The sequence below is a fragment of the Gallinula chloropus genome (assembly GCF_964237585.1).
Source record: "Gallinula chloropus genome assembly, chromosome: 3".
Taxonomy (NCBI): domain Eukaryota; kingdom Metazoa; phylum Chordata; class Aves; order Gruiformes; family Rallidae; genus Gallinula; species Gallinula chloropus.
Window position 1 is genome coordinate 34614044 of NC_140087.1, and position 5764 is coordinate 34619807.

Sequence of the window (5764 nt, forward strand, 5' to 3'; positions counted from 1 at the left end):
AACTCTGAAGGGGGAGGAAAAAAAAAAATACTTAGCGTAGTTACTAGTGTATGCGAAATACTGAACTAGTCAAGCTTGTAATTCAAGCCTTTTCTTTAATTCACAGTATCAGACTACTGAAACATTCGTTCCACACAATGCAGAGGCACAGTACACCACTATAGCAAGTTTGCTACTGTAATAATCTACATATGAAGTCAACAGATGCACTTTAAGTTTACCAAAACCTTATTTAGATGCCTAAAAAGCCTATCAGTAATCAATTTTTCATATTTAACTATGCAAAGCCACCAACTTGGTATTTTTTAACCAAACCAACAGTCTGTATGTGTCTACATCTATTTAAAACTTTATAAGGTAGAGGATAATCAAGGTCTAAGGATGGTATTTCTTACTACTAATTCAGTACCTCTTTAGAATTAAAGTAATGTGAACATTACCACTAACGTTTGGGTTACATCAAAATAACATGTTCTTCCAAATGCTTATTCTCTTAATATTCTGATAAACCCAAAGTATTAAGCAGTTGTTTCAAAACCCTCACCAATATTTTCAGGAAGTAGTGTCAAAAAAATGGCTTATATACACCAAATTCAATTCATCTTGTAGCATTAACAGATTGCTTTGTGTTAGGTTAAATATTCACACTTGAGTTACACGACACACTTCCTTACCTCAAAAGGATAATACAATATAGTATTTTACAGAACCACACTTATACCAAAAATACTGATCCCACCAAGATTACAAGCATACAAGGTTTCCTAGAGGCATGCATCTTTGCAATATGCTTTCCAACAGAAAAGTTACATGCAATATTGCGATTTCACAAGCTCATAAAGCTGCTGCAATGCACATTTACCAGGGAAAGGGTGTGTCAGCTCCTTGGTTGTAAATACATAGCTCCACAAAAACAACGTTCAAAGTAGGGAGTATTTTTTCCCCGAAAAAAGAGACTTTTACAGGCTACCTTTGCTATTTTCACAATATACAATGAACATGCCAAATGAAGTAGATCCTCTCCAACCTACACTAACCATTGCTAGAGTGCTATGGATTTGTCAAGCAAGGCCCTGGTTCAAAAAACAAAACCCACACAGAACCCCCACCCCACACACAAAATCCACCCACACTAAGTACAGCAGCACAGATGAAACAACTCCCAAGACTTTAATAAAATTTTGTATTGAAACCCCCAGGGAAAGGCTTCCAAAGGCATTCAGCAGAAGCACTTGCTGGTGGATGGCAGCTTCCTGTTCCTAGTCTTAGTAACACCCAGGCAACTCAAGTACTTCCTTAAGTTCCCCCACCACCTTTCCCCTCGCACACAAGAAGTTAACTGAGCATTTTGCTTTAATTTCTGAATGCAGCTTATTTCAGACTGTTTTACCAGGAATACACCTTACATATAATCAAGCATAAGAAGTTATCAATATAAAATGAGGCTTCCTACCTTTCCCACTACAGTTTCCCTATTGATTTTTAGAATTTTTTAACTCCTTCAGTATTTGAAAGTAGTCTTCAAGATCTAAACAGGATTTAAATCCTTGACTAAGAGAAACATGCTTTCCAAATGTCCCACAGAACTACAGCTAAGACTGATTAAATTGTTCACAGATTATGCCAAGTCATTATTTGTGTGTTCCTCAGAAAACTACCACAAGCATACAAACACAAAAAAGGTGAGCTATCCCAAAGACCTGCCTTGTGAACCCTGCGGCAGCATACAACCACACACACTGGCACAACCATGACTGAGAGGGCTGATGCTCCATAGACCTAAGGGCAGACTACCTCCTATCTCCAGATCTCGCACCGGGTTCACACGCCCTATTCTCTACAACAGCACCAGACCTGGCTACTCTAACCTCTGCACCCAGCACACCACCATTTACAAAGCCGTGTCTTGCTTTCAGATGAGCACAGTAGTGCAAAAGGCTGAGGCTACAAGCCACTGCATTACAGAAATCACTGTCTTACTGCCACCTATTACCACTGGTAGAGACAGAACCACACACTAAAGAATCTGCACTTTTAAAAATAGTCTACAGGTTATTTCTGAAAAGCTAAGTCAGTTGCATCTACAGATAAACACTGTGTGTGAATTCCATCAAACTACTCCCATGTAACAGCTTTTTTAAAAGCTTAGACATTTACTACTGCTATGTATTTTACCATTGTACTTAGTATGTTTGAAAGATATCAGAGCATCGGGCTGTCTCAGCTTTCTGATCAGTAACAGATGAACTTGTACGCTACAGACAGCAACACTACACCTGAAATGTTCATTCTTTGAACTTAATACAGCAAATCCTCAAGTACTCTGCTGCAAGAGGTCCTTCTCATCACTTGGCTCTCCTGTAAAAGAGGAATGCTCTCTCTCCTACACATAGCAAATATTTTGCATAAGCATTATTAAGTGCCATTTTTGTACACTAAAAAGAATCAAGAAAACAACATTTCTATACAACTAACTGGAACCAGAAAAATTATGTTTTGTGACATGATGAACAGCTTAACTGTATGATCCTACCTAAGCACTTTCATGACTCTGTGGAAATGATGGCTGCTACATTTCCCTCCTTGTGTATAGCTACACCTAGCAACAAGCAAAAAACCAAACTCCATACTTAAAATAACCTTATAATGGGCACTAAAAGAATTTTTATGTAACCTCATCATGTTTTAGGCTTTTATGTCCCTTGCAATGTGAAGGGAACCGAAATGGATGTTAATTTATATACCTTTTACTACAACGTTTAGAAAACACGCGATTTAAGGATTAAAAAACCGTCAAAAACAAAGTCATTAACGCCAGGGGTACTGAAGTAACTTGTCAGCTACTGTAGCGATACGAAAGAGTCCCGTGGGTAAAACCCCAGCAAAGGCTCCAGAAGCACTGAAAAAACGCAGAAGAATCAAAACCCCGCGCTTCCAAACAGCCCTCTGACTGACCAGACTTCGCACTCGCCTCAGTAACCACGGTCTGAAGCAGTGTACCGCGCCCGCCCGCCCACCACCACCCCCTTCAACGGCGAGGCCTTGCCGCGCAGCCCCGCCTCCTGCACCGAGACCCCGCCGGCTGCAGGCGAGGCGCAGCTGCAGGCCGCTCACCGGACGGCTCACTGCAGACGCTGGACAGACCCCGCTGCCGCCAAACGCCCCCGCCCGCCCTCCCCCCAGCTCAGGCTCTGCCCGCCTCGCCGGGCCGCCCTCGCTCGTTTTCAACAAGGGATGAGAGAAATGCGTCTCCCGCGCCCGGGGCGGGGCGGCCGTGCCCGGGTGTGGCGGCTGCCGAAGGCTGGGGGAGGAGGAGGATCCCAGCGGAGCAGCCAGGCCGGGCTCGGGGCCTCAAACAAAATGGCTCTAAGTGCTTCCGCTCCTCCCCCCCGCCCCCCCCCTCCACCCCGCTCGAGGTGAGAGATGAAGCCGCTGCCGCCACCGGGGTTTGGCGCCCCGGGACCGCAAGGTGCCCGGTCCCTCCCGCGGGCTTAACGAGCACCCGCGACGACGAAGGGGTCGGCGGCGGCGCCAGGGAAGAGGAGCCGAAGGAGCTCGGCGGCGAGGAGGAGCGCTCGCGCGGCCACTCACCTCCCGCCCGCGGTGCAGAGGCCTCGCTCTCCCAGCACACTATTTGCCTGGGCCGCACCCGTCACATCGAGGGCGAAGCACCGCCACCGTCCGCGCCTGCCGCCACCTCTGCGCTCGCAACCGGCTCTACCGGGACCGCCGCTCCGCAGCCGGAATCGCCGCTACGTCCCCTCAAGCAGAGACTCCCTCGCACGCCGCTCCCGCCCGCTCTTTATTTGCAGATTCTCTGCGCTACAAAATGGCGCCCAAGGAGGAAATGAGCGCCCGGCCGCCCCGCCCACAGGCCGTCCCCACACGATAGGGGCGGGGGACGGGCTGCGTGCGCAACCAACGTGGAGCGGCGGGAGCTGTCGCAGCAGCGCTGGGGAGCGCGGTAATCGCCGCAGCGGGCGGCTCAGCTCCGGCTGGCTGCCTCTGGGGAAGCTCGCCATACTGGGGAAGGTGGCGGAGTGCTGCGGTGTCGCCGCCTTCCCGCTGCGGGGGCCTCCTTGGGCTGCCGGAGTGTTGATTTAAAGCCTGGCAGTTAAAAACGCAGAGGGGTGGGGGAGCGCGCGGCGGACGGGGCGCCGCGAGGCATCCTGGGACAGGCGCAAGGATACGGGCGCGGCGCGGCACCTGCCGGCGGGAAGGGGCTCGCGGGGGCGGGCTGCGCCCTGCCCACCGCCCTGCAGCGCCAGGTCTGCGGCTCCGCCTGCCCCTCCCCCGCCGCGGCCTCGCCCCTGAAGCCGGCTGGCGGGCAGGGCTGGCGGGAGCCCGGGCGGCCTCTCGGAAGGCTGTCGGAAGGGCGGGCTGCCCAGAAAAGGAGAACTGCGGGTAGTTCATAACGTGCAAGATGGGAGCCGGGCTTCCCGGCGTGACCTGGGCGCTTTCCGCCCGTCTGCCCAGCCGGGGGATGATAGTTTTCGCTCGGCCAAACCGAGTTCGGTGCTGTCGCTGCAAGTCAGTGTCGGCAGTAAAAGAAAAGGGAGGCAAATTCCAGTTGCTTCCAAAGAAATGAAACTTAAGACCTAGCGTTTGGGCAGCAGTAAAGCATGCTGCCTGCCCTTAACTGAGGTCTAGCACTGGCCTGCTGGTCTATAATTTACCTTATTTATTACTGTGATTTCTCAAGCAATGCTATTAGGGCAAGTAAATACATTCCCTTCCTGCTAGCAGAGTCTCATAAAGCTGCCGTGGACTAAATTAGCCTGTCAGTAGGGTTGCAGAGGTGTGATTGATTGTCACTCACTACAGTGCTGTTTAAAGTGCTCCAGAAATAGGCTTTCTTGACTCCCTGGCAGCAGAAACAGTATTCGCTACAGTACAGATTCCAACATACATGTCCCCATGCCTGCACAGGTCCGCACGCAGATTTTAAGCAAGAGCTTGAAACATTTTGAAGATGAAGTGATTTGATGTGGTTGCCCCAGAAAGGGGTAAGGAACATGTAATTAAGAGACTGCAAGGATAGAGGGCCTGAATTAATCACTTCAAACTATTTTTAAACTGAAAAGGGTATGCTGTGATTACAGTTTCAGGTTGCCTCTGAAAAATACCTTGCAGCTTTTGTTTTAAGCTCTCAATATACTAATGAACAGTCAAAGTCCCCGCGGGATATGGTAGCATGGATGAAACCCTGAAATACCAGAGCAGTCCACGTGCACGTTAATTTAGCAAATTGACTTGATTTTACTCAGGCACAAATGTAAATGTTACAGTACTAAAAATACTTATAGCCCAGTAGGACAAGGAATGGAAAGTTTTTCCATATAAAAGAGAAGTGGAGTTGTACTTGGGGCTGTTTCTGTTCTATTTCTATTCTTTATATAAATTCCCTAACATTCTCTGTGCATCAGTGGCAGTTCAAACACAAGATCTCATATTTGCCTGGAGTTTGGCTATTTTTTATATCCAGAAACCTCGCCTCCATGTGTCTTTTTAATAGTACAAATAAAGGCCTAGTTCAGATGTGCTTTGAGGTATGGGACCTTAAACCTTCCTCCAGCCCCTGTTGTTTGTGTTCTTGAGCAAGTAGAAAATAATCCCATGGGGTTTTTTACCTCCTTGTCAGCACTTAGTTATTTAAAATGTATCTCCACAAGTGTAAATTATGTTTGTGGGAAATATGCTAGCTGAGGAAGAGGCAGGCAGCCAGAGATATCCAAGGGTGGGAGGAACTGGTCTGCAGAGCTTT